The sequence below is a fragment of the Dysidea avara genome, chromosome 3 (assembly GCF_963678975.1).
Source record: "Dysidea avara chromosome 3, odDysAvar1.4, whole genome shotgun sequence".
NCBI classification, from domain to species: Eukaryota; Metazoa; Porifera; class Demospongiae; order Dictyoceratida; family Dysideidae; genus Dysidea; species Dysidea avara.
Window position 1 is genome coordinate 15259881 of NC_089274.1, and position 22291 is coordinate 15282171.

The following is a 22291-nucleotide window of genomic DNA, read 5'->3' on the forward strand; positions in this document are numbered from 1 at the left end:
ACCATTAAAGACGTCTAGGAAGATTTGATTACGAACTGGAATTAACCTTTTGTCAGATGATTTATAATATCCATCACTTCCAAATGAATCCAAGTCATAAGCCATAAATATTTCCCATTTATTCCTGATTTTGTTCAGTACATCACTAAGCTGTTTGCTGCAGCTAAGCAAATGCTTTTTCTTTACATCAAAACTGCCAGCAAAGTAAAACAGTACACAGTGCGTTCTAAAAATAATTCCGACATATTTGCGGTCACCAATGTATTCTGCGACATAAGTTTTGTATGCATTTAAAACTCTCTGACTTGGTAAAACATTAGGTGATACATGAGAACTATTTACTGGGGGAACAAAGGCGATACGCGTAGAAGAAAGAAAAGACTTAGTTGATGGGTTTGATTTGATTTCCACCCTCTCTATTTGTACACCAATACCAAACCAATTCACTACTATTAAAGTCACTTGGTTTGGCTCCAAGTCTCCAAATAGGTAAGAATTGTATTCTTCAAGTGTCACAGCATGACGGGAGGATATACTACGAACAAAAGTTACCATCCTGACAATATCAAACTTCTTTTTCAGCCAAACCATGTCATTTTGTGGGACGAGTTTCTTTACATCCTCTTCACCAAAACTAACAATAAGTGTTTGTTTTACAGCTCTCATTACTGTACACAGAATTACTGCTTTGTGAGGAGCATTAGAGAGAAAATTCTCCCATTTGACTAGTGGACTGCCACCGTATTCACTAACCATTTTGTTCCACATTTTTATGTCATAATAGTCACTGAATCGTAGTGATTGAGATGTGTTAGGAAGTGCCCCCTTCAATCCAAACATAGAGTCTACAGCAAATGGCTCTGCAACTTTTATGTCAAATAACTTGGCCCACATTTCTAACTGCCATAAATTTCTAGCTCCGTTGGTTTGTTCTTCAAAGTTGCTATAAATAAAAGCATACCCCTGTGATACCGGCTCTCCAGAGGGCTTAGTAGTAGTCGACTTCGACGTAGTAGGAGCTTTTGAATTCGAAGTAGAGGCTTCTTTGGTAGCCTTCGAACTAGCCTTGAGAGGAACCTTAGTGGTAGCCTTGAGATCCCGCTGTGGCATTGTCTCAGTTATGTTCGTCACGGTTGGTACATCCAGTTTGCCATCACGCTGAGATGTGGGCGATTGTTGGCGGTTATGATCATATTGATTTGTTAATTCTGATGTCACCACCTGTTTACTGTTGGAAAGTTCTTCTTTCGTTACAGTAAAATGCTGACTACTCCAGTCATCCAGCAATATCGTATTATCATATACCAAGTAACATAATAAAGTCACTGTTCCAAGTGCGAAGATCGCTAGACAAGTAACGCTGTATTTTAGTGATCGCTCCATACATCCGGCACGTAACCGAAAATTTCAGAGGGGAATATTTTTTGCGGTTTTCACGCTACAATCCCAATTGCGCGAAATCCGATTATCTCCCCCTCGAAATATGCAGCTCGGTAATATCAAGAGTTAATAATATAGAGAGGAGAGTGTCTAACGACCTACAGTCCTGTAACAGATGATTGCGCAGAAGTTAAACGGTTTCTTTTCCGCGTAACGACAGACTGGCTATAGTATATTTTCGCATTTAACCACAAAGCCTAGACTATCCCGGACACAAGGGCGTGCGTTCAATTCGATGTTCAAGTTCACCACGAAGAGCATCGCTCTGTTGCGTAAAGAAGTGTGGCTGTTAACCTCGAAGATAACTCTGGGGGAGAGCGTCTGAGAAACCAATAAACACTAAACCTCTGAAATTTTCGTTATTGCGCTCGGCAATTCAGTGTATTCGTGGGGCACGGTCTTCCATTGGTGTTTACACCAGGACTCCACAGTCAGTGGACTTAGTGACTGTGAATCCCATTTGTCTGCTTAATTTTGTTCAGTTGGCCAGCACTTGCAATCTGTGCTGGGGGTGGTAGGAAAGGGCAGTCCATCAAGCCCGGGTTAAAAAATTTTTTAAAAAACCAAAGGCGGAGTATCGCTTCGAATTTTCACTGCGTCGCCATGTTACCCTACCTTTCAGCATTCTTCAATTGAAGGAGCACTGTTCCCTGTACATACAGTTCAGTCTTCGAATATTCTCGAGGATTCATCACGGTGCGGCTAAACTAATTGCGGTAAGGAAACGACCAAATACTAAAAGCCTGTACGTTACACGGAAAGGAAGCCGTTTAACTTCTGCGCAACCATATTGCTGTGGAAATTCCTATTGCTGTACCACGGGAATCGCTAAGTTCACCTTATTCCATGTTGAGTCACGTGATCTTATGTTCTATTAATAGAACTATAAACACTGACTGCTCGAATTTAATAGACATATTATCATCCTAGTATATTTGGAAGCCTGAAGAGTTGGACAGACGAAAGCGACTACCCTTCCATATCTCATCAGTCCTCCTCAGGCAGTGCATCTGAAACTTGTGACTCGCCAGTACAGAGAAATTACTACACATTGTGACACCAATCATAGTATTATCTGTGCCAGCTATAGCTAGACTCAGGTGATGGCAGGGATCAGTAGAGCCGCTAATAGAGAGCCGGAACTTGGATTGAATATAATGTAAGATGCATCTATATCGATGTTGTGCATAGGTGTGAACTTGTCAGCCTGCAACAGTGGGACTCATGACAATTTTTTTTGTCTTATCCCCACCAGATGTAGAACTGTAGCCTGCAAAGTGCCCGCACATCTAGCACACAATTAACATCAGCAAGTACATATTCTGCGCAATTGAGTTTTGTCAAGCCACTGCAAGCATTATGTCTCCCAAGCCAGTAATACTTTGCATAAGGTGCTACATACACCTGAATCCATATTGCATGGTTCATTGGTATCTGATATAATCATCTCTGGAGTATACATGTACACGCATGGTATGGAATCCTTGCACTGCCTCAAAGAAGTCCAAACTGGAAGTTTGTTAATGCTGTCGAGCACATGTACAGTGGGCATTTAAGTGTCCTTGATCTCTTGCAAATGTAAAGGAGTAAATTTCAGATGCACATCTGAAAGAGTTATGTTGGTCTACCTTTTTGTCACGAATTATTGGGGTGAGCCTGAGCGAGCCCCACACTAGCGAGTCGCCCACATAAATTCGTGTCATCAACCATGCGCAAACAATTACAAAAGAAATTGGAAAACTTACCGAATTAATGCCCACTATACTCCATGCCACGGTACAGTAAACGGCGAAGATTACAGCACTTCCATGTATGCTAGTGTCATCAACCATGTAACGGAAAATAAACGGCGTAGATTACAGCACTTCCATATATGCTCGTGTCATCGACCATGTCACGGAAAAATAAACGGCGTAGACTACGGCACTTCCATATATGCTCGTGTCATCAACCATGTCACGGAAAAATAAGCGGCGTAGATTACAGCACTGCTCATCTCGTCTACCACGTCACGGCACGTGTTGTCGACCATGAAATAAACTTGGTTGTCCATGATGGACAGGGAAGAACGCCTTAGAGAAGAGAGCAGTAGCTATAGATTGAGAAGAGATCGAGAAACTTCACAGGTAGCAGAAGAAAGACGAAGGAGAGACAGAGAATATCAGAGAAGATGTGCTCAATTTACACAAGAGTAAAGAGACACAATCATACAGCAGAGAAGGCAAAATTAGTACGTTTGTTATATATAAATTTGTAAGACTCACAAAATATTTGAGTATAATAGATTAGTAATTGCTGTTCATAAAATATTAAACTGAATCCTATACAACTGATAAAAAAAATAGAACTGATTATGATCTAAATTCACTACCACATTCTTGCAGATGGTTATATGTGCATATCATACTAACAACTATTGTGACTCATTTTCATGATGTGTTTATATTGATAGTGCTTCAAATGTTGGTGTAGTAGCAAATACTGATGTGAATGTGGACCAATCACAACATGTCCAACGTCATGTGCCAGTTGACATTAGTGACCCTGCAGTCATTGCCAAGATGACAGAATTTCATGCTGAATTGACACTGTTCAATATGTCTTGAAAAATTCCCAAGCATTTCAATAATTGACATAAGTACCCCTGTAGGCGTTGTCACAATGATAGCCATGTCCTAAAGCTATTTTCTGCTGCTAATAATATGGATCCTGGTCCAGAACTTATTGTAAGTTATGTTCCTCACATACATGATGTCTAATAACCATTTAACATTTCCTTTTGTAGGGATTGTCAAAAGTAGAACAAATGTTAATTTCACCAGTTATATGTGTGCGACGATCAAAGATACTGACTGCCTTGTAGTGGTTGATAGTATACTTCAGTAATATTACAATCAATCATGATAATATATCAGCTTTACCTGAAAATGATCATCTTACAAATCTACCTACAGTATCCGTGCCATCTGACCTACACATGTAAAGCAACCTGATTCACCTACAAACATAACAGAAGATCACAACAACCCAGATATACGTATGTAGAACTTTTGTTCCAACGATTCCTCAGACCATGACCGAGGTGCAAAATATCAGACATTCATTGCAATCAACTACAGTAACATGACCAGCCAGAAGAGAAAATCTCTTAAATGAATTCCAATGTGAACAGTACATTACCTGTGCTTTTCCTGTCCTTTTTCCTACTGGTGCTCAAACCACATTTCAACCCCATACTTTTATATAATGTGCATATCTTCCATTAGCATGAATGGCTAGATAATAAGACCAACATTCAATTATGACCTATACTAATATAAAACACTTATTCCCTTCAGGCTCGCCCCACGATGCTGCTAGCATCTGCCTAGTTATTATATTATTGTGTACTGTGCAGGAATCATGTATGATTATAATGCACAGGTGTAATTATAAAAGTGTCCAATTCATTACAAAGCACAGTGTATGTGGAAGTGTTAACAATGTTCTGGGGTAGATTATTCCATAGTTTAATCACTGAAGGGAAAAAGGAAAATTTAAAACTGTGCACTATAGTATTTTAGTGGCTTTACTAGCAGCTTGTTTTGTGTGTTGTCCCAGTTAAGGTGTTGATCAATGACTACACCTAGATATTTAGCATGAGTGACCTCTCTGATTGTAGAGTTGTCTATGTGGTAAGTGAATGGTATGATGTTTATCTTGTTTGTTATTTGTAGGAAATTCACATTTAATTGGATTAAAGGTCATAAGCCACTTGTGTTCACTGTGTTAAGGAGTCAAGATCACATTGTAATTGATGGCAGTCCTCCACGGAGTAAATATTTGAGTAAAGTATAACATCAACATAAAATCAAACTTTACTTGAGACATGTAAAGGAAGGTCATTGACGTAAATCAAAATAGTAATGGAGCCAGAACAGTTCCTTGTGGTACACCCGCATTACATGAGTCACCTTGTTTATTATTTAACACCACTTCTTGTGATCGATCAGAAAGGAAGTTCTTAATCCAAGTCAAAAGAGGTCCTTCAATACCATAAAATTGTAACTTGTGGAAGAGACCGGAGTGGGGGACCTTGTCAAAGGCTTGTTGGTTTAAGCATTGTGCAAAATCATTTACTGTTATAATTAATTGTATCTCACAACTCCTATGCTGCCAGAAGCCATGTTGTTCATGACGATTCAAATGTTCAAACATACTAGAGTAGATAACATGTTCCATGATTTTTGAGCACATACATGTTAGTGATACAGGACGCTAGTTGGCAGGGTCCTTCTTACTGCCTTTTTACATACTGGAACTATCAGAGCAGGTTTCCATATGTCAGGTATGGATCCTTGGTTTAGTGATGTTTGGAAAATTATAGAAAAGGTTATAGAAAGGGCAGGGGAAATTTCATTTGCTACCTCTTGAGAAAGTAAGATGGAAGATTGTCTGGGCCCTTTGTTCAGCTTCAAATTATGAAGTAATTGAGATACCCCATCAGGGTGTATGTAAATTGTTGGAATTTCAGGAAGAGGATTACCTTCTAATACTGCTACATTAGTGTCTTCTTGAGTAAAAACCAAAGAGAAATATTCAGCTAGAACATAGACAAAGAGTGCAGTCCTCCAGTAAAATAGTGTTCACAAGTACGTATCTGTAAGAATTGATAGTGCATGGAACAAGGGATACAGAATGTGTGTGAATACAGGATTTGCATTAACTGAAAGTATCAAAAAATTGTTCCGATTATAGATACTGCACATTACAGATGTTGGCCAAAATTCCATCTAGGCTTGAATCTGTTGTACATGCACATTTTCTTGATTTAACTTTTCAGTATTTGACTCTTTGTATTATTTGTTTTTGTTTTGTTTTATTTGTGTTCATAGAATCTTTGACATGTCCCCTACCAGTTTTGTAGATTATTGGATTGTTTAAAAAGCTGTTTTGACATTAATGGATGTGTTAATTAGACATTGATCACCACATTTATGCCACTGTGTTCTTTGTACTATTGACAATAATGTGTATATACATGCAATATATTTTGGTTATATAAATGCTCTTGGATGAAATAACCTCCATGATAGTACAGGGCTATCATTAACGTGGCAGCAGAGCTCTGCTATTAACTTATTATTATGCATATACATGTACAGCGAAACCTGTTGATTATGACACTTGGAAGATGAGGATACATGTATAATCTGGACACTTAGTAAGGTATCACTTAAACATCTTGATAATCAGGACACTACAGTCAGTTGGTTCCAACATCCATGTCCTTAATACAAAGGTTTCACTGTATACATTCAGTCGCTCACATCAAACAGTAAGTGGCAATTTATATAATCAAAACAGCCCAACTTAGTCTTGACATACAAGAATAATGCATAAGTAAATTGAGCACACTATAGCTACTTGCTCATACAACCTGGTTGGGCTTTTAGTGATCCTAGATGGTCAAGGTTTAGGATTAATACTCCCACTGCATAGTATATAGCCTGTAGAGGTGGGACAATACAGGATTGGAAAGTATCAACAGTATACATAATACATTGGCTTAAAATATCATTAATTACGATAATTATTAGAAACAGTACATGTCAGATATTCTTAAAAGACAGATCATAATACTAACATTTTTGTAAATTAGCATCTACAAACTTTCTAATATTCATTTCAGTACACCAGATAATTATGTTGCGATATGTCAATCTAGTGAAATTTGTATTGATTCACTCAATATGGTGATTTATTGATATCATTGTCCCATCTCTATAGCCTATTAAGCCGTAAAGAACATCATAGTAGTATGCAATACTTATAATATATAACCAAGGGAAGATCAGGAACTGGTGCACATTCAGTAAGCATACTAGCTGTAGTGAGTAACATCTTCACACCACCATTCTTCTTCTACATCCTTTTCTATATCACCAGCAGAGGTGTCAAATAAACTCTACACAGTGTGTTTGTATTGGAATAATATCATGAAATCTTTATACCACAAGAATGCACTAGTATGTAACACTGATATATTACAGTAATATAAAAGAGCAGAAGTAACAAACACACGAAGGCACAACATGCCATACATAATAGGTACCAAAAATGACAAAATTCAACTTGTGAGTCCAATCACAGAACTCTGATCATGAGTGCCTGCTAAAATAGGATGATCTGTGCAAACTTTTCCAGTAGTCAAAGACACAACTGCATCACAATGATAATTTTCAAAGTACATAAGTTCAAAGTGGTCTGGCATCAGTAAAGCAATGCTTGCATCAACATCAGGTAATACAGCAAATCACAAATTGCGCGTTCTTGAGCTACATATGGGTCTTACCACTCTCCATTTAAAGCCCTCTAAGTCTTCAGTACAATAAAATACTGGCGTTTGAAATATAGTGGCAGTAGCAAGTACTTCAACATGGGTAGCCCAAGTTTTTGATTCCCACACATGTTTAATTTGCTCTTCTATTGTGGCTTCGTTTACACCTGGGATTAGATAAGTTGAAAAAATCTCTTTGTTTAGATTTTCCATACGATACACAACACTCTGTACTGTGGGGTGCTCCTCTTGTGTTCTAAATAACTGATAAGAAATTCCTCTATAAAAACAGTTCCCATCGCCAACCATAGTTATTATTGTTCGACCACTGTTTGTCATGTGACAGTATGTTGTCCTAAATATAGAATAAATAATAACAGGTAAAACCATTTGTCATTATCGTACCGTCTTTTTGCTGTTATTCCAAGTAGATATCATGGTACATTTTCGTTTGACACAGCATTGCTTCAGAGTGCCTGGTCCACCATACTTAGGCTTATCCTTACAGTATTTACAGACACCACATTCTTTTTGCTGTGTATCCTAAACACTTATAGCACCTTCGACGTGCGTTTCTACCTTCTGTTGCTGGCTTTGCTCCTTGCATTTTAATACCACTAGCCTACATGAAAACAAACATCAATATTCACTTCAGAAAATTGCACATCAATATAGCTTACACTTTTGGCCAACCTATCTGCCTTAATTCCAACCCTTTTTGAAGATCTTTTCTTTCTTTGCTTCATTTTCTTCATGGTAGAACACTGCAAGGTCAATTTAGCTCGTCTCATGCATACTGCAATAAACTCTTTGAGTTTGGGCGCAACAATAATCCTTCAGACTTTGGGAGCTGTGCATGATACTTCCAATATAAATCATTCCTCAGCTGCTGTGCTAATGGAACATCAGCATCTGTCAAATTATATGTCAAATTTTCAATCGTTTTCAGAATGATGCGAGCTTTGATAGACTCTTCAGTGATGTTAAGTTTCTACATAAATGCACAAGTGTATAGCTAACCACTTTAGTCATAACAAATGCAGACAAGTACGTATTAGCTGACTCAGAGTTTATTTTACTATAATTTTTTTTTTTTTAAATGGCCCTATAGCCAGGCCAATATATTTTGTGGAATGGACTTGCAGACTGGACTCACAGACTGAGCTGGAAGCAGATTAACAATAATCCAGCCATTATCTATCTCTTGTAAGGTTGGAGTCACTATTAACTGCAGCCTACTGGAAGAACAAGATAATGCCTCCATTAGAAGAGATAGGTAATCCCTAGATTATTGTTAAGAAGCTGTTTCCAGCTCAGTCTGTGAGTCCAGTCCACGAAATACATTAGGCCCTATTAGCCATGAAAAATACCCTAATATTTAATATCAGATAGCCAAGTTAAATTTTATTTTCTTGGAAGACATCCACCCTGATTTTGCAGATTGTTATAGTGCCTTGTAATATCATACGGCCAATGTAATGCCTCACACGGCCAATGTAATGTCTCACACAAATTTTTTCAGCACATTAAGTATAATAAGCAGAATGAGCATATTTATATGATACTCCTAGGACTCATCCATTTATGTGAACAGCACAAAGTAAGAACGTTCACTGCTGCTGACCACAAGTAACCATCATCAAGTATGTCTATAAATTAAATCCAGTGGTTCTGCTCTTACTGGTTGGGTTGACTGGTCAGCCAGTGCAGTACAGGCTATTGCAGGGGCAGTTCTAAACAATTTGTTGACTGGTTTCCAATTCAAAGGCAGAAAAGCCTATCAGAGGTGGGGGTCCATTCTGAGACATTTTAATTAAGCAATTTTAGTTCAATATGAATAAAAACACTGTTTTACAGTTAAATCAAGTATACAGAAAGACTTGATGCATTATCGAACAGTTGCAGAAGTCAATAGCGGGGGTTACTATTCAGTGGACTGGACTACTGGACTGGAACACTGGACTGGACTACTGGACTGACATATTTTTGGTTTTTACACATTCTGAGGTTGGTTTTGTTGAGTCTTTCTTGCTAGTAAGAACCCTTTGGGTACCTGCAGCCCACTTCTAAATACTGAAGACAAACAGTGGAATATGCGAAAACTGTCTCTTAATATTTTTGCTACTGTTCATTATGCCACTATACAACACTTATTCCTTACCTGGTGTGTAGTAATGCTGCAGGCAGTGCAGGGAACTGAATATGACAGCAATAGTTAACCAGCGATCGACTAGCCAGTAGACAACCTTTCGACATATCCTTGAGGAGCAAGCTAGTCTCGCCAGCATGGCCAGACCTCTCTAAGTCAGTGCAGGAGCTTACCAATTAGAGATTTTTCAGCATGGGCGCTTATAATCTTTATTTGATAAGCCCCTACACTGAAACAGCGAGACTAGTGAGAGCAAGACTAATGAGACTAGCTTGCTCCTCAAGCTTGCTCCTCAAGCTTGCTCTAAGGATATATCTTGAAGGATATTGTCTACTGGCTAGTTGATTGCTGGTTAACTATTGCTGTCACATTCACTGCCGGAATTCCCTGCACTGCCTGCAGCATTACTACACACCAGGTAAGGAATAAGTGTTGTATATAGTGGCATAATGAACAGCAGCGAAATTATTAAGAGACAGTTTTTGCATATTCCACTGTTTGTCTTCAGTGTTTAGAAGCGTTTAGAAGTGGGCTGCAGGTGCCCAAAGAGTTCTTACTAGCAAGACTCCGTAAATCCAACCATAGAATGTGCAAAAACCAAAAATATGTCAGTCCAGTAGTCCAGTCCAGTGTTCCAGTCCAGTAGTCCAGTCCACTGAATAGTGACGCCCAGTCAATAGCTTAATGGATAATTATTTTAGAGGTGCTTAACACATTTAAGACTTGGAAGAGGGCGTTACTATTCAGTGGACTGGAATACTGGACTGACATACATTTTGCTTTTGCACATTATATGGTTGGATTTATTGAGTTTCACCAGTTAAAATGACCTTTTAGTAGACTGCAGCCCACTATTAAACACTGAATACGGGCAGTGAAATGTACAAAAACTGACTTTTAATAATTATGCTCCTATACAGCATGGGGCTCAATATAGCACTTACTCCTTACCCTGTAATGCTGCTATTTGACAGCAATAGTTAATCAGCAATCATCTTTCCAGTTTACTATGATATCCTTAGAGCAAGCTCAACGAGCAAACTGTGTAGTCTTTTGTAGCATCTATAGGGGCTTAATATAGCTTATAATTCTAATTGTTAAGCCTTGGTGTTGAAATAGATGTCTGGCCACGAAAGACTACACAGCTCTCTTTCTTTGAGCCAGCTCTTCATAAACTGGAAAGATGACCGCTGCTTAACTATCACTGTCACATACAGCATTACAGGGTAAGGAGTAAGTCCTGTGTACCTTATGGTAGCTATAGCTGAACAGTAGCAAAATTATTTAAAAGACAGTTTTTGTGCATTTCACAGTTCGTATTCAGTGTTTAATAGTAGGCTGCAGGCTACCAAATGGCCATTAGGCCACTCCAAATAAATTCTCTGTTTCCCGTCCACCGCCTGCATCTAGTTGCTGTCAGCTCTAAATATTCCATTATTCCGTATTCTTCCATTATTTTCTGGTTATTCTTGTATGCTGACACGCTCAGTAAAAGCCATCTTGAAACAGTATCAGCTCATGTGTCAACAGTGCTATCACAGCACAAACTTCGTTTGTACTATTTTTGCAACTTAAAAGGAAGGAACAAGCTTAGCATGCTTTTATGCAGCTTTTTATGGTTGTGCCAGGCAAATAATGGCTTAAAAGCTGCTAATCTTATAATGAAATAATGGAAGTGGACCGCCCGCCCGCATGCAAATATGCTTGAGTCCAGGACGGGAAACAGAGAATTTATATGGAGTGGCCTTAATTGGTGAAACTCAATAAATCCAGCCATATAATGTATAAAAACAAAAAATATGCCAGTCCAGTAGTCCAGTCCAGTGTTCCAGTCCAGTAGTCCAGTCCAGTGTTCCAGTCCACTGAATAGTAACGCCCTTTGGAAGAACTGGAGAGAAGCAGTTTATGTAGTTTGATCACTAGAAGTAGTAATACACCTTGTCTTAGACATTTAAAAAGCTAACTGGTTCGGAAACCCTTAGAACTGTGCGTGGGCTATTGGATTGGTTGAGTGGTTGTATATACTGGCCAGAATGAGTGATTAGCTACTCACTTGAAGCAGGGTATTAGCCTAAAAATAGGCCTGGCAGTGTTAGATGTGCGGGAACTTTGCAGGCTACAATTCTACATCTGGTGGGGATAAGAGAAAAAAAAATTGTCACAAGTCCCACTGTATACACTGTTGCAGGCTGACAAGTTCACACCTAAGCACAACATCGATATGGCCACTCCAAATAAATTCTGTTTCCCGTCCTGGACTCCGGAATATTTGTATGCGGGCAGGCGGTCCATTTCCATTATTTCATTATAAGATTGCTAACTTTTCAAGCCATTATTTGCCTGGCACAGCCAAAAAGGCTGCATAAAATCATGCTTATAAGCTTGTTCCTTCCTTTGTAAGTTGCAAAAATAACACAAACGTGAAGTTGTGCCGACTTGATAGCACTGCTGACACGTGAGCTGTCACTGTTTCAAGATAGCTTTTACTGAGCCTGTCAGTATGCAAGAATAAACGGAAAATAATGGGAGAATACGGAAAATTTAGAGCTGGCAGTAACCAGATGCGGGTGGTGGACGGGAAACAGAGAATTTATTTGGAGTGGCCTATAGGTGCATCTTACATTATATTCAATCCAAGTTCCGGCTCTCTATTAGCAGCTCTACTGATCCCTGCCATCAGGGGGTTACTATTCAGTGGACTGGACTACTGGACTGGAACACTGGACTGGACTACTGGACTGACATATTTTTGATTTTTGCACATTATATGGCCATTATATGGTTGGATTTATGGAGTCTTGCTAGTAAGCACCCTTGGGGCACCTGCAGCCCACTTCTAAACGCTGAAGACGAACAACGGAATATGCGAAAACTGTCTCTTATCTTAATAATTTCGCTACTGTTCATTATGCCACTATACAACACTTATTTCTTACCCTGGTGTGTAGTAATGCTGCAGGCAGTGCAGGGAATTGATTGTGACAGCAATAGTTAATCAGCAATCAACTAGCCAGTAGACGGTATCCTTCGAGTTATATCTTTAGAGCAAGCTTGAGGAGCAAGCAAGCTAGTCTCGCTGCCAGACTTCTGTCTCAGTGCAGGGGCTTATCTATTAAAGATTATAAGTGCCCATACTGAAAAATCTCTAATTGGTAAGCCCCTGCACCGAACTAGAGGCAAGTCTAGAGGTCTGGCCATGCTGGCGAGACTAGCTTACTCCTCAAGCTTGCTCTAAGGATATCTTGAAAGTTATTGTCTACTGGCTAGTTGATTGCTGGTTAACTATTGCTGTCACATTCAATTACTACACACCAGGTAAGGAATAAGTGTTGTATAGTGGCATAATAAACAGCAGCGAAATTATTAAGAGACAGTTTTCGAGTATTCCACTGTTCGTCTTCAGCATTTAGAAGTGGGCTGCAGGTACCCTAAGGGTGCTTACTAGCAAGGTTCCGTAAATCCAACCACAGAATGTGCAAAAACCAAAAATATGTCAGTCCAGTAGTCCAGTCCAGTGTTCCAGTCCAGTAGTCCAGTCCACTGAATAGTAACCCCCCTGCCATCACCTGAGTCTAGCTGGCACAGATAATACTATGATTGGTGTCACAATGTGTAGTAATTTCTCTGTACTGGCGAGTCACAAGTTTCAGATGCACTACCTGAGGAGGACTGATGAGATATGGAAGGGTAGCCGCTTTCGTCCGTCCAACTCTTCAGGCTTCCATAAAATATACTACGATTGATAATATGTCTATTAAATTCGAGCAGTCAGTGTTTATAGTTCTATTAATAGAACATAAGAACAGAGGATCACGTGACTCAACATGGAATAGGGTGAACTTAGCGATTCCCCCTTCTTAAGCTACCGCATGTGAGTAGTTATTATATATATATATATTTGTTAATGTACAAACTCAATCATGAGTATATTCGTACATATGTAGTTAGCTACTTATTTACAAATTTATATAATTGTTAAATAAATCAAGAGATGGAGCTTGGATAATATGATCATCTAGTGTTCCATAATTTTATTGTAAAAGGAAAGAAGGAGTTCATATAAGCATCTACCCTTGTTGGCAACTGCAGAAATCTTTTATGGTGACCTCTAGTTGTGGTGTTGCTTGATCTAAACTGTTGGTGCACATTAATATCTACCATGTCATTAATTATTTTATACATTAGTGAGGCTCTCAAATTATTTTTTCGATTAGTTTCTCGATCGCATGGTAAGCCATTATTTACTCTGTGAATGCTCAGAAGAACGCGTGATACCAAACTGTTATAATTTTTTGTTGATGAACGCTACAATGCGCTATATATCGCCAGGAGAACTATTGTTTCCTTAGCAAATTGCTGCAGTGCCAGTTGCAATCGTGCTCTATCGACTTCATCAAAGCAGGCTTTCAGTTAACTGTGGAAAAACAGTTGGCGATCACGAAAAATAGAATCAGCTGGTGAAGGAAATGTTTGTAGTAAGAAAGAAAGACAATTTGGACAAGGTCTGTACATCAGTGTGTTAATATTATAAAATAATGGCATAATGGTAATACCCTCCCACCCGCATCATAATAATTAGGCCCCTATTTGGTGATTATTAGTTTCTCATCCACCGCCCGCATCCTTCTTAAGCTACCACATGGTAAGCCATTATTTACTCTGTGCATGCTCAGAAGAACACGTGATACCAAACTGATATAATTTTTTGTTGATGAACACTACAATGCGCTATATATCACCAGGAGAACTGTTGTTTTCCTTAGCAAATTGCTGCAGTACCAGTTGCAATCGTGTTCTATCGACTTCATCTAAGCAGGCTTTCAGTTGACTGTCGAAAAACAGTTGGCGATCACGAAAAGTAGAATCAGCTGGTGAAGGAAATGTTTGTAGTAAGAAAGAAAGACAATTTGGACAAGGTCTGTACATCAGTGTGTTAATATTATAAAATAATGGCATAATGGTAATACCCTCCCGCCCGCATCATAATAATTAGAAAAGCTGGATGAGAAGCTAATAATCACCAAATAGGGGCCTTAGAAAGGCTGGATGAGAAACTTATTGTGATGGTTTTAACTAGTTCCGCAATCTGCCTTGCTTACAGGTGTGATCAACTTTGGAGCTTGGCTAAAAGAAGTGTTGTAATGTCTATTAGTTTGGCATAATAGAGCAGGCAATGATTCTAAGGTCATTAATGGCACATACACACTTTACTTCAGTTGTGTTTGTGTGATGTTATCCTATATACATAAATGGTAGTTGGAAGTTTTCCCTAAGCGGTCTCTGGTGTTATCCAGATGACTTTTCTCTTTGTCAATGAGTTGGGTAGTATCTGGTACAGTTCAAATCTCATACACACTCACATTTGTACAGACGTACACTATAGCTACTCAGCTTATATATTGAGTAGTAAAAAGCAATGTGATGAGCAGCAGCCACTGAGAGTAAGAATAACTTTGTTTTGTTTCTCTACCATGAAGCAAACATGAGTTACGTCCATTTTGGTTACGTTGCAGTCAAACGTAACGTTATCATCGCCGTTTCTAAGCTTGACAACCTTCTTGCTAATAGCATGGGTGTATTTAGGTCAAAAACTGTACCTTGATGAATGTCCCAGTTTAAGGTGATCGAATACAAGTCCCAACTCTGCAGCCTGTTGCACTTGAGACTTATGATCGATTAAACAAGTGCCTGTAAATTACTGTACAAATCGATTGCTTTGCCCTTCTTGATGTCTAACACTATAACTCCGAAAGCACTTACCAGATTAGGCTGAAACTAATAGCCAATTGGTGTTTCCCTCTAGACAACAAAAGTCATAAAATATGAGAAAAATATAAACAAGTTGGGTTTTTGCTCTGTGGGTTACATATTGTCTGCTATCCTCCAAGATTAAAGTATGCTAGGAGCCAACCACTCCCTAGTGTTTTTGTACAAATTTTTGTGAACTTTATGAACTTATCTGTATGTTGTAAAGCTATATAATGGTACTGTAATACCATAAACAATTGTTACTCGACTTCTACGTGAGGTGTTACTACAGTGGAACCTCTCTTAAAGCACCTCCATATAAAGGACACTGAACATTCAACCTTTTTATAGTGTACAGTTCTATACAAACCTCTATGCCTCTGAAAGCACAATTCCCAATATAGTTGCCACAGGGAATATTTACCGCCAGATCCAGATAATAAATGTGCTGTTTGGAAGCCAAGTACTGTGGATATCTAGATACGTTTATTTATTTCATTGCTGCAGATGAATTTTATACTTGTCACCATGACACCATCTACTCGGAACCAGGGATGATGTCTTTGGTATAATTACATACTAAAAAGTTGCACAAATGTCTCAGCTCTGGTTCACCAGGTAGGCGTGACTATGCTAGTGTAGTAGCCAAAGGCATTGCTTTGTGTGTGTGTGCGTGCGTGCGTGCGTGCGTGCGTGCGTGCGTGCGTGCGTGCGTGCGTGCGTGCGTGCGTGCGTGCGTGCGTGTGTGTGTGTGATGTGGTGTGGTGTGATAGTGTACAGTAGTTGTGTCCACACTAGCTCTTGTACACATGTGACCAATCCCCTAATCTATATCTACAGATTTACTTGACTACATCGAGTTGCCAGGCGTCAATAACAGACACTCTACCAGATCTGTTGCAGTCATATGACACATACACAGACTTGATGTCACAACTACTTGACCTCAAATGAGCTAACCTAATCATCATCATGAACAGGGTACTGTGATCAAATATACAGGTGTATGATTATGTAGAAGTTGCTGGTAATTTACAAATAAAGCAGCTCACACTTCATATTATACAATAATGCATAATACTTTCCATTAAATGCATCTCTAGATCTACATAGGAAATGTCTTGATGATAATCACAAAGTTGGTCTGTACAAAATATACTGCATACAGGATATGCATGCTATCTAAAGGTGATCCAGCTTTCTTTGTACTGCAACTAGTCCTTTCGAGTTATAGCTTTTTTTTGTTTTCCCTATAAAGAGACCTGGTGTTCCAGCTTCATGTACCACACACAGTACATGGTGTCCATTAGCAAGAGCCTTCATACGCCTTAAATCATCTTAAAGTATTTCAGTTCAGTTTAGTGCTTACTCCATACCATATAGTCTACGCTATCAGTTATGTCCATATGTAAGTGCCATCCTCTTTGTAAGCCGAACCAAAAGAACAACAAACATGTGCAACTTCCTAAATGTACTCTTGGGGGAGCCATCTGTCTGCTAACATCATCACTGCTCATGGTTGTGTCACTTCATCCAGCAGTCAAAAGGGCTAGAGTGAATAATAGAGTAGTGGTCACATGGCAGCATGTTCATAATAATGTGTGAATACACAGGTTATAGTAGTTCTTGCGTGACAACAATAACAAGCGAAATCACATACACAAGATTTCTGCCAATCAAATCAATTCATTTTTTAACTTAAAACTACAATTATCGCACTGACTTCCACTTTAAATTTGTTGACGCGCAAGAACTATTAGAACCTGTGTATCAATACAGTAAAACCTCAACAATCTAGAACACATGCATAATCTGACACTGTTTCCTAATGAGACTTTGTAAGTTGATGAGCTAAACATCCTGACAATTGTTTTTGCACTGTAATTGGTCTAGTGTGTGGTGTTGTTCAATTTGAGAGATTTCACTGTGCAAGTTTCCCTTTGTAATGTTTTGGTGATAACCAGAGTTACTATACTGGGAATGGAGTTTAATATTGCCCACTCACTAGCTATATTCACACCATTACAATGACCCAAACTTGTATTATGACCCTGTACTTACCGTATCACTCACATCAAGTTCATGATGAATCTCTCTGTGTATAGTTCACCAGAATGAAGGTCAGCTAAGAATTGCTTCATCTTACTGCAAACAATATATTATGTACAATGATGTAACCACATCGTAACTGGTAAAGCTGTTATTCCTTACCAGAGCATATACACACACACGCTGTTACAAACAGCCATATTGTACAACAAATTAAAAGCAAAAGTTACAAAACCAAACACTCGAGACACAAAACAGATACCGTACAGTGTAAAGTTTCGACAAATTCTCTATCTTGAGTATTGATGAGGAAAATATTGATAAATGTCCTGCACCAGAAGTATTCTAATTAACTAGTCATGTGAGCCTTGACGAGGAAACTTTGACGAATGGCAAGCATTTCCTCCAATTTGTCAAATTTTTCTCCATCAAATCATTACGCTGTACGGTAATGTGTATGTGAAAGATGGCTTACAGGATGTCCTCAAATGTTCCAGTGATCATGTACAAGTGTCTGAAACTGTCAATAGTAATTGGCGGTATATATCCTAATTGATGACATAAAACAGAATACTGTAATCTAATTTGCAGTATATACATGTAGACAGTTCGATACAATGATTCATAATGGTCACACTACTGAGGATAATACTTGTTATAGGTCCACTGGTGAAAAGGATTTTCACAACTTTTATAATCACAAGTAACAGTAATGATCAACATGTCATATAGAAGTGCATGTTCTTGACAAGCAAAACACATTAAATTCCACAAATCAAACTCCTCAGACATGATGTTGTTACTAGGTAACACATGAGCTGGCTAACATGGATCTTGTAACCTAGTTTAACAAGTACTCAAGTACCAATTTTGCTATTCAAGTACCGACATCCTAAACAATATCTGAGTACTTGCAGTATTTATTTCAGCACTAAAAATAACTTTCTTTTGGAACATGAGATTCATGTTCTCAGCACATTAGCCTTATACAGGGTATACGTATACATGCACACATGAACATTGCTGTTTACTACTATAAATGATACATTGAATCTTGACACTGTATTTACAGGCAATTTTGTAAATATATTGTACAGTGTTTTGAATACAGCTACATAACTGTACTGTACGAGTCATACAGCACAGTTGTGCATACAATTGGGCAGTTATATATGGAGAACAGTTATATAAGGAATGTTACAAGAACAATCCCACTCACATGCAGACTAGTAGAGCAGCTTAGCTAGTAAAAATGAGCAAATTGTGCACTTTGTGCAGTAAGTATGAAACTTTGCACATAGTACCTACCTACCATGAAGTGTATTTTGAGATGTGGAGCCATCGTAGATTTGACCTTTGGTATTCTCTACAGTTCATTTTATGCTCAAAAATAGTGACCTTTGTATCACCCATACAACACTCACCTTGTTCAAACTAGGTTCCAAATTGAAGATCTTTATCCAAGAAACAAGTTGATACTTGTTGCAAGCTAATAGCATATTTCATTTCAAAGTTATGGTAATTTTTACCAGCAGCAAATTCATATTTAATCAAAAACAGCCAAGCTGTGAAAAAAAGGTGCAGCCCCCAAAAAGGCCATGGTGGAAAAAGATCAACGACAATTCAGGTGAATTTGTATTGCCTCCTCCAAGTTTCACTAGGATTCGGCACCAAATTCACCTGAATTGTCGTTATTAAAATTTTTACCATTAACCTACCATCACAGCCATTTCTTGGCCACCACCTTGGATTTCACATCTTTTTCCACCGTGGCCTTTTTGGGGGCCGCACCTTTTTTCACAGCTTGGCTGTTTTTGATTAGATATCACTTCTTTTTGTAATTGTATACCCCAAAGCCAGCCTATGGCTAGCTTTTGGGCTTTTTAACATATCTTTTTTCTTTACCACAGGAAGAAGAAAAAAATTTAAAGCAAATTTTTTAATACTTTAACTATTTTTGATTTTATCAGTAATTATACAAACTATTTACATACATTTATTACATGCCAATTATTCCCTACAGGATAACTTGCAATTGTTTGCAGCTGTTCTCTCTACAGGGTGATATGCTTGTAGCTGAACTCTGTACAGGATTCTCTCTACAGTTTCTAACTGAACTCTCTACAGCGTTATCTGTTTGAAGTTGAACTCTCTACAGGGTAGGGTGATTTCTTTGTAGCTGAAGTGTCTACAGGGTGGGTGATTTGTTTGTAACTGAATTCTCTACAGGGTAACTTGTTTGTAGTTAACTCTCTACAAGGTGATTTGTTTCTAGCTGATCACTCTACAGGGGGGTGATATGTTTGTAACTGAACTCTTTACAGGGAGATTTGTTTGTAGCTGAACTCTCTACAAGTTGATTTGTTTCTAGCTAATCTCTCTACAGGGTGATATGTTTGTGGCTGAACTCTCTAAAGGGTGATTTGTTTGTAGCTAATCTCTCTACAGGGTGATTTGTTTACAGCTGAACTCTCTGCAGGGTGATTTGTTTGTAGCTGAACACGCTACAGGGTGATGTTTTTGCAGCTGAACTCTCTACAAGGTGACTTATTTCTAGCTGATCTCTCTACAAGGTGACCTCTTCTAGCTGATGTATCTACAGGGTGACTTGCATCTAACTGAACTCTCTACAGAGTGATCTGTTCATAGTACAGGGTGATTTATTCATAACTGAAGTCTCTACAGGATGACACGTTTCTAGCTGATCTCTCTGCATGGTGATTTGTTAGTAACTGAACTCTCTACAGGGTGATTTGTTTGTAGCTGAACTCTCTACAGGATGGTTTCTTTGTAGCTGAACTCTCTACAAGGTGACTTGTTTCTAGCTGATCTCTCTACAGGGTACTAGTGTCTAGCTGAACTCTCTGCAGGGTGATTTGTTTGTAGCTGAACACGCTACAGGGTAATGTTTTTGCAGCTGAACTCTCTACAAGGTGACTTATTTCTAACTGATCTCTCTACAAGGTGACCTCTTCTAGCTGACGTATCTACAGGGTGACTAGCATCTAACTGAACTCTCTACAGAGTGATCTGTTCATAGTACAAGGTGGTTTATTCATAACTGAAGTCTCTACAGGATGACACGTTTCTAGCTGATCTCTCTGCATGGTGATTTGTTAGTAACTGAACTCTCTACTGGGTGATTTGTTTGTAGCTGAACTCTCTACAGGATGGTTTCTTTGTAGCTGAACTCTCTATAAGGTGACTTGTTTCTAGCTGATCTCTCTACAGGGTACTTGTGTCTAGCTGAACTCTCTGCAGGGTGATTTGTTTGTAGCTGAACACGCTACAGGGTAATGTTTTTGCAGCTGAACTCTCTACAAGGTGACTTATTTCTAACTGATCTCTCTACAAGGTGACCTCTTCTAGCTGACGTATCTACAGGGTGACTAGCATCTAACTGAACTCTCTACAGAGTGATCTGTTCATAGTACAAGGTGGTTTATTCATAACTGAAGTCTCTACAGGATGACACGTTTCTAGCTGATCTCTCTGCATGGTGATTTGTTAGTAACTGAACTCTCTACTGGGTGATTTGTTTGTAGCTGAACTCTCTACAGGATGGTTTCTTTGTAGCTGAACTCTCTATAAGGTGACTTGTTTCTAGCTGATCTCTCTACAGGGTACTTGTGTCTAGCTGAACTCTCTACAGGGTGATTTGTTTGTAGCTGAATTCTCTACAAAGTCACTTGTTTCTAGATGATCACTCTACAGGGTGATCAGTTTATAGCTGAAATACCTACAAAGTGATTTGTTTGTAGCTGAACTCTCTACAAGGAGACTTGTTTCTAGCTGACCTCTCTACAAGGTGACTTGTATCTAACTGAACTCTCTACAGGGTGATCTGTTAATAGTACAGGATGATTTGTTCATAGCTGAAGCCTCTACATGATGACATGTCTCTGGCTGATCTCTCTGTAGTACAACTTGTTTATAGCTGAACTCTCTACAGGATGCATGGTTTCTTTGTAGCAGAACTCTCTACAAGAAGACTTGTTTCTAGCTGATCTCTCTACAGGGTGATTTGTTTATAGCTGTACTCTCTACAAAGTGACTTCTTGTAGCTGATCTCTCTATAGGGTGACCTGATCTCTCTGCAGAGTGACTTTTGTCTAGCTGAACTCTCTAGAGGGTGATTTGTTTGTAACTGAATTCTCTGCAGGGTGATTTGCTTGCAGCTGAACTCTCTGCAGGATGATTTTGTTGTAGTTGAACTCTCCACAGGATGGTTTCTTTGTAGCTGAATTCTCTACAAGGTGACTTATTTCTAGCTGATCTCTCTACAAGGTGACTCCTTCTATCTGATCTCTCTACAGGGTGGCTTGTGTCTAGCTGAAGTCTCTACAGGGTGATTTGTTTGTCACAGAATTCTCTACAAAGTGACTTGTTTCTAGCTGAACACTCTGTGGGGTGATTTTTTTTGTAGCCGAACTCTGCAGGGTGATTTGTTTGTGACTGAACTCTCTACAGGGTGATTTGTTTGTAGCTGAACTCTACAGGATGGTTTCTTTGTAGCTGAACTCTCTGCAAGGTGATTTCTAATTCTGGCTGACCTCTCTACAAGGTGACTTCTTCTAGCTGATCTC

The 22291-nt window shown here is 38.8% G+C and overlaps 3 long non-coding RNA genes across 4 annotated transcripts; 1 reads left to right on the forward strand and 2 right to left on the reverse strand.

The window, feature by feature from the left end:
- Window positions 1-7399: 7399 nt before the first annotated feature.
- LOC136249557 (uncharacterized) lies at window positions 7400-13711 on the reverse strand. 2 transcript variants are annotated; one of them, XR_010698258.1, is made up of 4 exons: window positions 13568-13711; window positions 8440-8750; window positions 8165-8381; window positions 7400-8114 (listed from the first exon to the last, which is right to left on the reverse strand). It is a non-coding gene; the product is annotated as an uncharacterized lncRNA (long non-coding RNA). The 2 variants fall into 2 exon arrangements; XR_010698257.1 differs by lacking the exon at window positions 13568-13711 and adding an exon at window positions 12530-12587.
- Window positions 10124-16752, forward strand: LOC136249556 (uncharacterized). The gene is made up of 3 exons (XR_010698256.1): window positions 10124-10326; window positions 16164-16274; window positions 16497-16752. It is a non-coding gene; the product is annotated as an uncharacterized lncRNA (long non-coding RNA).
- Window positions 16719-18864, reverse strand: LOC136249558 (uncharacterized). Its single transcript, XR_010698259.1, has 3 exons — window positions 18181-18864; window positions 17730-17801; window positions 16719-17205 (listed from the first exon to the last, which is right to left on the reverse strand). It is a non-coding gene; the product is annotated as an uncharacterized lncRNA (long non-coding RNA).
- Between the last annotated feature and the right edge of the window lie 3427 nt (window positions 18865-22291).